General features: G+C 37.2%; 1 pseudogene; it reads right to left on the reverse strand.

Annotated features, from left to right (window-relative positions):
* Positions 1-10,750: 10,750 nt before the first annotated feature.
* LOC112674642 (40S ribosomal protein S23-like) lies at positions 10,751-11,182 on the reverse strand (annotated as a pseudogene).
* Between the last annotated feature and the right edge of the window lie 505 nt (positions 11,183-11,687).

Consider the following 11,687-nt stretch of genomic DNA (forward strand, 5'->3'; position numbering starts at 1 on the left):
TCAGGTCTTGGGGGTACTAGTAACTTTTTGTAACTGGTACTTTTTAGATAACCTCACTGGCACTTATTTTTAGGTCTTTCAACATCTACATCTCTGTAACAAGTTATTTCCCTATTTTAAATTTCTTCTATTTACCTAGCATGGATTTTGTTCTCCTTACTGGACCTGGATGATATCGATTCAACATGTGAAAGAACTGTACCTGAGGACAGCATCCAAAACTGAGTGAGATGTGAACAAGAGAAACTACAAATGGAGCATATTCAACTGCATGAGGAGTTGTGGCAGTAAAGAAAGCTGGTGTGGGATACATTTAAACTGCAGTTCTGATGATGCCCACAGATGGTCCCAGGTGTAGTAAGGAGGACCCAGGAGGCCCAAGCAAGAGCTTGGTCTAAGAATAAATTTTAAACAATTCCCACAGCACCATGATAATAAAGATCTGCATTTATTCCTGTTATAACTAAACTCATGAGGACTACAATCATGAACATAGACCCCAAAGGGCAAATATAAGGTTGTAATTCATCCATTTAAAAAACAAGAAACAAAATTAAACAACTTTTCTTATCAAAATAAACTGAACTTACCTCATAGACTTTAAACTGTAGAATTCTCAGATGAGGAAATGTTCCATCAGTATGTCTACAGAATATTGACAGGAGGAATTGGAAAGGAGCCAGTGTGGCTGACTCATTCATCTACTCAGCCTAACCTCATGCACAGACACCAAGGAACTATGGAATTACAGACTTCACAGTGAACTTTGGAGTCCATCATGTGCCTTCCCATTGTATGGACGAGGAAACTAGAGCTCAGAGGGTTCACTGACCTTTATGGTTATAAGAAGCACAAGAGAGGTTAGATGTGGACCCTGAGACTCATAGGAAATTCTCAAAATGCCAATGAGAACACCTTAGGGCTGGTTACCTGCCTCCAATAGAAGGCGGGGGTGAAATTTAGGTGCGAAGCAATGATGCAAGGGTGGGTCATAGGTTAAGAGGAAACCGGCATTGGTAAGACTTGTATAGTTGGTGGGAGTATGTTGTAAAGATCAGTAATGTTTTTTGGTAGGACTACAACACCTCAAGCATGATGGGAATTCCCTAGGAAACATTTTTGTTAAAGGTGCATTCTTTGGAAAATAAGAAAATAATTTTAATGGTACAGATGATTTTTCTGGAAGTGGGAAATGTGATGAAGGATTAAGTTTTGCTACTGACATACATTCACTATGTTTTGGCAAAGAGGAGAGAATTAGAGTGATAGGTTTGCTTTTTATTTATGTAATTAGGAGTTCTTTCCTCGGAATAACCAAACCCATTGCTAAAATCTGTTCTAAGAAAACAACAGTTCAAATGATAAATAACCAAAGCCCAGGAGCCCTTGCTCCTCAGGGAAACTGGTCAGGTTTATACGTGATAACAATTATTCTTCTGACTTTAGCAGAAGATAGTGAAGAAATCAGAGTGTAATGTGACTCTCCAATCAAAGCTGATTCATAACTCATGACCACCTAACTTGTTAGTTAAGGGTAAGGTTAAGATACCTTTGTTAAGATTACCTTAGTTAAGGTATTAATGCTGCCTAACCGACTTTTAGAAACACTTAAGAATTGAGAATCCTAAGAAATTTTAGTACTGAGAGGTATGACACTATTTAGTGCTGAGGGGCATTACTGTGTTTACCAATTTTACCATTATTCACCTTTTGTCAACCCATTAATATCTCCACGAAGCAAATGATCCAAATTTTTCCATTCTAGGACTCAGTTCCAACTCTTTGTAGGCTTCCTCCATGGAGCAAAATATGCCTCTTACTTTGCTCATAGGCTAGAGGCCACCTAATGTGAGTTCACCAGGTCTCTATTTTTCCTGTCTGTAACTCATCTTTATCCCAGCTTTGGAGGAAAACCCAGATCCCTTTTTTTAACTTCTGTGTTCCCAACCATATTCTTCCCTTCTCTAGTATTTTTTAGTCTCTCCCTCTCCATGAATCAGAGGAAGAGAGACTCTGAGCATGTTTTAAACTTTTTATTTTTATTTTTTCTATAGAATATAAAAACTACACCCAGAGTAGAGAACATAGTGTAATGAATTTACTGTTCCCATCACCTTCTTCAACATTTATCAATACATGATCAGTCCTGTTTCATCTCTACTCTGACCCACTCTCTACTCCTTTCAGATTATTTTGAAGCATATTTCATTTGTAAACATGTCAGTATGCATTTCTGAAAGATAAGATCTTGTAAAGACATAACCACAGTACATTATCTCACCTAAAAAACAATGACAAGATTTCCTTAATACGGTTAAGTATCTAATTAGTGTTCTCATTTCCCCTATTATCTTGTAAATGATTTTTGTTTTCTTTTTACAATTTGTTTTTGTTAACCGGAGTCTAAATAAGGTATTTACATTGACACTGGTTGAGAGATCTCTTAAGTATCTTTAAATCTCTAGGAACCCTGTCTTTCCATTCCTTATTCTCTTGTATTGTGTGAGAAAAAGCTGACTCATTTGTAGAATTTCTCAGAGTCTGGATTTGGATTACTGCATCACTATTGTGTTAACATGTTCCATTATCCCTCATAACTCTTATACATCAGTATAAAGCTTTATGAGACTCAGATTCAATTTATTTTTGACAGTGCTATTTCATATGTGCCATGCTTTCCTGTCAGGAAGCCCGTAATGTGATTTTTTTCTCATTGTTTGGTGATGTTGTCAGCCATTGATGATCATTACTGTGATCATTAAGAATTAGAAATAGGGATATTCTATCATTTTTGTCTTCATTTATTAGTTGGATGGTTCTTTAAAGAGAAATTTTCCCTTATCAACTAATTGGTTACCCAGACCTACAGATCATACAGGAAACTTAATTCTTCCCTTTATTTATCAGTTTTGAAAGTATAAGGAGGAGGTCCATAACATCCTCTAAAGGCAACCAACCAATGAGATTTTAATTTTTAATTATCATTCATTCGTATTTGATATTTTTCAATCCCTTTCATTTATTATATTTATTGATGCTCCACATGGCCATAGAGTCTTTCATAGTTTCCTCCTGATCTGGAATGAGAAGATGTTTCAGTTTCAGCCTGTACTTTTCCTGCCCCAGATCTGGTGTCAGCCACTTCTCAAAGATGTTTGCTTCCTTTTAGTAGGAAACTTGATACTACAACAACTTGATACTAGAATTACTCTTTCTTAATAGATTGGTCCTCATTTCCATCATGGGTTTTGAAATCAGGCATGTGGACGTGAGTCTTCATCCCACCACTTGCTAGCTGGGTTCGTAGGCATGACACTTAATTTGAGCCTCAGTTTACTCATTGAAAAAAAGAATAAGTGGGATGCCTGGATGGCTCAACGGTTGGGCTCATCGGCTTTTGGCTCAGAACGTGATTCTGGGGTACCAGGATTGAATCCTGCATCGGGGTCCCCACAGGGAGTCTGCTTCTCCCTCTGCCTGTGTCTCTGCCTCTCTCTCTCTCTCTCATGAATAAATAAATAAGATCTTTAAAAAAAAAGGAAAAAAGAAGAGATAAAACACTGAGTCTTAAGATTATTGTAAGCCATAAATTCCCTAGCACAAAATAAGCAACCAATAGACAGTAGTTATTAATATTTAATGTTTTCATTAACATGGGTGTGCATGTTATCACATAGAGGGGTCTCAATCTGATCCAATGTTACCTGTTCAACCTTGTCATCCATTAGTTTTACATACCAACCACTAGAAATTAAGTTTTGTTAAAACAAAACAAGGAAGTTTTGTTCAGGTTTTTCCGCCAACCTGGACAGATCTTTCTCTTCTGTGCAAATTTTAACTCTTCAAAGCCTATCCTTTTTGACCTCCTATAGTAGTAGTTCTTATCTTTGGGATTTGGTCATATGTTTTATATTGTTTCAATAATATTCCCACATATGTATGTCTTTCCTCTAGGAATACTTATTGTTTTTTTTTTATTTTCTCCTGTCAATTTTATTATTTTTATTTATTTATTTTTTTTATTGGTGTTCAATTTACTAACATACAGAATAACACCCAGTGCCCGTCACCCATTCACTCCCACCCCCCGCCCTCCTCCCCTTCTACCACCCCTAGTTCGTTTCCCAGAGTTAGGAGTCTTTACGTTCTGTCTCCCTTTCTGATATTTCCCACACATTTCTTCTCCCTTCCCTTATTTTCCCTTTCACTATTATTTATATAGGAATACTTATTGTTGATGGTAGAGATGCCCTTTTATTTTTTTATTTTGAAATATATACGAAAAATGTGTAAAGCATAAATGTGTAGTATAATAAATTATAAAGTGAATTTCTATGAAACTACCACCTAGGCAAAAAATATATAACATTTCCACAGGCATTGTCTGTGTTCCTTTTTTGTCACACATCCCTTCATCCTCTCTAGAGGCAGCCACTATTTGCACTTTTATGGTTATGTCTTTGCTTTATGTTATGGTTGGATCTTTTACAAATAGACCTCTTAGGGTTGCCTGTTTTTGAACTACATATAGGTGGATTCATGCTCTGTGTATTCTTTTGTATCTGATTTCTTTGCTCAACACTATACTTGTAAGTTCTATTCATATTGTTGTGTGTAGCTGTGTTTTTTCATTTTCGTTGCTGTATATATCTCATAGTATGAACATACTGCAATTTGTTTATGCATTTGATAATTCCAATTTTTGACAAATACAAATAAGGCACTTTGATCATTGTACAAAGATTCTGATGTACAAATGCATGCATTTGTTTTGAGTATATTCTAAGGAGTAGAATTGCTTGGTCACAGGGTATGCATATACCAGGTTTTAACAGATAATGCTGTACTATTTTCTAAAGTTGTTTGGTAAGAAAAAGACCCAGTTGGGTTTTCTGCTTCTCTTCCTAAAGGCAGATCAATGGGAGGCTCTGAAAGAGAAAGAAGCTGAGATTTGCAGGAGTTACTTTAACCTGTGACAGTAAAAAACAGTAATCATAGGAATAAGGTTTTGGAGCTTCCTGTTCCTTGCCTCTTCTTTTGGAAATCCTATTGTTCTCTGAAATATAGTTCAAATAGGCTTTTCCTTGAAGCCAACCCTGATTCCATTAGCTAGAATTAGAATGCTTGATAGGTTTTCCTTTGTATTATAACTATGTGCATACTCATCATCCCCACTAGAGTTGGCACCAAGTCTTAATGGTTTTTATTCCCTACTCTCTGGTACAATTAATTTCAATGCAAAGAAAATAATCTTGTCAGGCAACAATAGATGATAATTCAAAAAACTAAAAAGTAAAAAGTAAAACCTTCATTTGTTTAGTAAAAAACACTGGGTGTTTTCCTCCTCCCTTTTGTGGGTAAAGCGTGGACCACTGTGTTTTGCTACGTCACCACAAAAAGGTTTGGGTAGGATAATTATGACTATTTCTATTTCCAGTGTCTTCAAAGGTGCTTTGTATGTTTTGTGACTTCATTCATTGTATTGGTGTTTTATAGTGCTACTGTTATATCGTGATGCCTGTGTGTAAGTGGTTATTGAGTTAAAGGGATTTTTAGTGTTTTATTATTCTTACAGTAAAGTAATTTAGTGTGTAAATTACCTACCAGGTTGCTGTATGCAATTTACAGAATGAAAGATAGACACCTAACAATTCAAAAATTAAAAAACAGGATACAACCATAAATAAAGGTGTATCCTTCCTACCTTGTAAATAACTGTAATTGGTCTCTGCCCCATGGGTGGTCAGACTTCCCTGTGAGTTAATAGAAAACTAAGGAAGTACTGTTAAGGTTTTTAAATGTGGTTCAACTCCACATTGCTCTTAGTGGAAAGAGTTGATTTCTGGAGCCTGTGTGTGTGTGTGTTTGTGTGCATGCATGTATATCTGCAGGTGTATTTTCCCTATTCATACTGTATTCCCAGGTTTGTTTCTTTTATCTTTGCTTTTTGTATTTTAACATGCTGCTTTATGATTGCAAATGGCATATCATCATTTCCACATTAGGTATATAAAACACTTTAAGTTCTTCAATTCGACATACACAGTTTGTAATTGTTGCCTTCACTTGTTATTGCCTTACCATATTTATGCCCAGGAGACATTACCCAGATGAATGTGAGTGTATTCTGGCCTGCGCTTCTACTTCTCACACTCAGAGAGGCTGCCATGGCCCATGGCCAAAGCCCCTGTTAAAGGGTATGCACAGGTTATGATCCTGTAACTCTGATCATAGCCGATTAGATCAAAGATAAGCTCCTGCCTCAAAGACAATCAATCTCTAAGTGACTTAGCAGGATATGAAATGGCCTTTTCTGAGTTGAGTTCTCCAGAAGCATGTTCTGGGATGATTTGTATGAAGAAAGACAGACAAGGATGGAATGTCCAGCAAAATCCCACAGAAGATAACTGTTACAATTCTGCAGAGAAGATTGGAGAGAAGTGGTCACATCATAGACAATCCCATTGTCTATGGGATTGGGGTATTTGTCTATGGGGTGAGGGATGTGGGGTATTTATATTTCCTTACTCATCAATCATTGATTAAGGACTGAGCCTATGATTATGAATTTCCAGGCACTGTCTGCTCTCTATGCATGTGGAAAAAACTGTTTTCCTGCAACCTGAGGGCAGCCCTTTGACAGTGAGAGGGAAGCGTTGGTTGTTGAGATTGAAAGCACTCCAGGACTGAAGTACACTAACATAGCACAGCCATCAGACGGGATCTGTACAGAGCACTGCCAATGGGCCTACAGGCCTAGTGTGAGAGGTTGCTCAACAGGGACTATTATGATTTGTGGAGCTAATTAGAGCCTCTCCTGAAAGATCTGTATATGAGATATACAGAGTTAGCAAAAATTCAACAGGCAGCAGGATCCAGGAGCAAGAAGCAGGAGAGTTGAAAAGAATAGAAACAAAAGTTTACAGAAATCACACTTTTTGTGGGTGGGCCTGTCCTCTGGTTTACTTCAGCTGTACTCTCATTCCCCTGGGGAAGTAGGTGTTTCCTTATTCTATCATTGCTTTTTTTTTAATGGTGGAATACCTTAAATATAAAATAAGGGTAGACATGACTCCCTCTGAAGAAGCAGATGGCCAGATTCTTGGTTTCAGCTACCTTATTATTCTGCTTCCTCTTTTATCTCTTTTCCTCACTTGTCCTTGTTGGGTGAGGTGTGGATTCCACTTGAGACGATTAACTAGATTATTATTGAACTCATCCTTCTGTGATTTTCAATATGAGTTATGGATATCTCTGATGAATTAGTCTAGAAATTGAAGATGTGGTTATAATACTTCTCTACCTCATTGGCATCATGGTGGGCAACAGGTAGTTTTTATAAACTGTGATTTGGCATCAGTCCTTGGACTAGAAATACCTTTGCCTCTCACCTTACACCGAGTCCCAAATTCCCCCATTTCTTATACATTTGAGCTCAGCATATTGAAGTTGTTAAAATAAAAATGTTTTCTGGAAAAAACCCATATCATTTAATAATCTATCTACATTCATATGCTAAAGAATTGCAAAACTGTAGTTCCACAGAACAACTATCTCTCACGATCTAGGATAAATCTTAAGTCTGTCTTACTAATGTGACTTGCTGAAGAAAAAACTTAAACCAGATAAATATTAAATTAGCACAAGAACTACCCACTTAGTGGTATTGAGGTGGGCATTTTCCCCTCCGGCTTGGCAACTTAATTTCTGTATCTGACAGTTTAAGGAAACGTGTAAGTAATAATAGTACTAACTCTTTCTGTAGATAATGATTAGGTATAAATGAGATCAGGAAGGGGAAAATTATTTAAAAAGCCAGTATAACATGTAAAAACAAAAATAATAACTAAAACAAAGCAGTTAATCTTGAAGGTCTGTATACATCGAGTGGAAATCAGAATGGTAGGTAATCTATGTCTTCCCAAACCAAATAGCTGTACTCATGCCATTGCATATACTTTACCTGTACCAAGGCATCATCTTGCAGTTGTAACAATGTCTGGAAAGTATTAGGAGTAATGATGACATGACTACATTAATTTTTTTAAAAAGCAATAATATTCATTAATTAACATTTATTAAGCACCTACTTTGCCTTACTTTTCTTATGGGGCCAGTAATAGTACCTACTTCATGAAGGTACAGTGAGAATTAAACGAGGGAAGCATTTAGATTAGCACCTGGAATAGTTCTAGTGTGCAATAACTGAAATTTATTATTAAAATTGTTAGGTACTGGGATCCCTGGGTGGCGCAGCGGTTTGGCGTCTGCCTTTGGCCCAGGGCGTGATCCTGGAGACCCGGGATCGAAACCCACGTCGGGCTCCCAGTGCATGGAGCCTGCTTCTCCCTCTGCCTGTGTCTCTGCCTCTCTCTCTCTCACTGTGTGCCTATCATAAATAAAAATAAAAAAAAATTTAAAATTGTTAGGTACTAAATTCACTATTGGAGATATAAAACATGGATAAGATATGGTCCTTCTCTTTAAGGAACTCCAAGCCTAATGGAAAGATGAGACATGTAAAGAAGCATTTATGATTTGGTAGGATTTAGTGCAAGACAGAGACATGTTAATGCCAGGATACTAGCTTAAAAGAGTGAGCAGTTAATTTTGCATGAGTAGGTAATGAAGATTTTCCAGAGTTAGGAGGCCATGGGGTAACATTTGCTACTGGGCACTGATAGAGGCTGTCAAATGAGAGTGGGGTAGGAGGCCCTTCTAGTGGAGAGACACAGTACATTACGTTTGGGACCTGGAGTGCATACCCAGGAATGGGGTAAGGTCTGTCTGCCCCAAAGGAAGCAGCCAAAGGTGATACTAGACGGTAAGGTAGAGCTATGGCAAAAAAGGTTCTGGGCGTAACATTGAGGAACTTGGATTTTATCCTCTCCACAATGCAGACGACTGAAAGGGTTTGATCCAAAACAAAAACATCAAAAAGATATAATCAGATTTACATTTTGGAAAGATGACAAGATGAATCTGGCAGCTGTGGACAAATGCCAAGTTGGTAAGACTGGACGAGCTGTTAGGAAAGTCCAAGCAAGAAACAGGAGGGTGTTAACGAGGACAGTAATGATGGGAACAGAGTGAAGATAAGAGCTAAAGCAGCTCATACAGGGAGACAGAATATAATAAGCTGCTATTGAAAGGGTTAGATATATCACTGTTATTTATGGCACCGTTAGGCCCTCCCAATTATTCTGAAGAAACTTCTCATTTTAATGCCTGTCAATCCATGTACAATTCAGATTCTTTGCATTTCTCTTCAAATTATGTACCGCAGCATAGGGTTTTGTAGTTTCCATCCAAACTCGTCTCCATTTAAATTGTAAATAGTAGAAGAGGAGAATAAGGTCAGCAATAAAGTGGCAATGATTATTATGGCTTAACTTGTGTTTGCTGCAGCTCCTCAACCCCGAAAAGTCTCAGAATGAAGAAGTTAGGGATATAGTCAAGGTAAAAATGGGAAATTCTGGAAGTATAAAGAAAAAAAATGGAATAATAATGGTAATATGTAAGGATTATATTGATATACATTAGTGAATTGCTCTAATAGAATATTAGTACTATTTGGAAAGCTGTCAATGTCATCTCATATTTAAACTATTAGGTGCATATTTAAGCTGTGCAAATCACTTGCATTCATTTCATGGCTAATCAATCCAGTCAGAGATTGTTTGCCAAATGGTAATGGGATTTTCTCTAACAGCCAGATACTTAAGTCACTAGATACCAAATTATGGGATTAAAAAAAATCAGGTTTCACATCCCAGATAATTGTTGGCTTAAAACAATATTGTGTTGAGTCCTGGCAAATACCCTCTAACAGCAGATGTCTTTGTTTTGGGCCATTCTGATGATCTCAGTAACTCTAGCATGATAAACTAATGATGCAAATTATTTTTTTCATTTTAATTTTACATTGTTAGATGGAACTATTGGCTTTTAATGTAACATATTTTCTGTTGCAGCCATCACCTAAATTGGAGAAAGAGAGCAGGTGACATATTTTAGAGCTATTTGGAAGTAGAAAGCAGGAGTTGAAAGAATAAATCAGGGTTCTGAAGTGGGTGACTGGCAAATGATGGTTCCATTTGCTGTGAAAAGGAAGAGAGGAGGAGGGGGAAGTTTAAGGGGAAGACAAACTCTGTTTTAGATTTGATGGATTTGAGATATCCATAGCATGGATGTGGAGAAATTTACTAATCCCTTTAGTCTGGAGCTCAGGAGGAAACTGTTTAGGTGACAGAGGTTTTTTGAGAGTTATCAGTGTACAGGGAGTAAAGTTATAGGAATGGTGAACAATGAAGAATTCTACGGATACTAACATGGAAGGTAAAGGACGGGAAGAGGAGAGATGGAGGCATGAAGATTGTCAAGAAGAAGAGGTGGAAGAGGGAAACAATGAAAGAATATTACTTATCGAGGCATGGTTTAAATCAGTGGTTTCCAAACCTTTTAAATTATGTATTCAGTCAGTAATTTTTTGAACAATCCCCATGTATATTTACTTATGGATTGTATACATATAATATTTTAGTCTATGTAATATATATTAATAGACCCTGAGATCATGACCTAAAGCTGAAACAAAGAGTCGGACCCTTAACCAACTGAGCTATCCAGGCATTTCAAAGACACATATTTTCTTTTGACTTTAAAAGACGCCTTTTGTTTTATTATTATTATTATTATTGGTTTTGGGGCATATGAAAATTTATTATTGTCATGTTTTCACCATCAAAACTTATGATCTTGATCTTTCCTTTCTGCCTTTGTACAAGGCCAAAAGTGAGACACTGGCTACTTTGACAATCTTAAAGTGAACTCCAGGAATGTCACCAACAGCATGATCTTTGTGACCAAATACAGCAACCAGAATCTCATAATTTTCCTCAATAGAATTCAAACAACCATTATTGGGTAGAAAGCCTGTGATTCTTTTTGCCATTCTTGATCAGCTGGACCCTGACACCTTCCTAATGGCAGAATTTGGCTGTTTGGCTTCAACTACTACTTTTTCCAGCACAATTCCCTTTGAGTGGGAAGCACCTCCAAAAGGGTTGACCTTCACAGCTGTGCCCAAATGGGCTTTCTTGTACTATTCGTCATGCTACTTCTAATCTGATCCATGGCTGTGGAGCTTCCTGGCAGTACACAGACTACAACACTTGCCCATCCTGCCTGTGCCACTGGCCTAAGAAAAGAGCTATTAATTTTTAAGTTATCTCTATACTCAATGTGGGGCTCAAACTCACAACCCCTGAATCAAGAGTTGCATGATCTTTTTTATTTATTTATTTATTTATTTATTTTTTATTTATTTTTTATTGGAGTTCAATTTGCCAACATATAGCACAACACCCAGGGCTCATCCCATCAAGTGCCCCCCTCGGTGCCCGTCACCCAGTCACCCTCCCCCACCTCCCTTTCCACCACCCCTTGTTCGTTTCCCAGAGTTAGGAGTCTCTCATGTTCTGTCTCCCTCTCTGATATTTCCCACTAATTTTCTCTCCTTTCCCCTTTATTCCCTTTCACTATTTTTTATATTCTCCAAATGAATGAGACCATGTAATGTTTGCATGATCTACTGACTGAGCCAGCCAGTTTTGATTCTTAAAAATCTTTTTATTATGGAAAATTTTGAACATACTCAAAAGAATAGGATAATGAACCTTCACATA

This window comes from Canis lupus, chromosome 36, assembly GCF_003254725.2.
Source record: "Canis lupus dingo isolate Sandy chromosome 36, ASM325472v2, whole genome shotgun sequence".
Taxonomy (NCBI): Eukaryota; Metazoa; Chordata; class Mammalia; order Carnivora; family Canidae; genus Canis; species Canis lupus.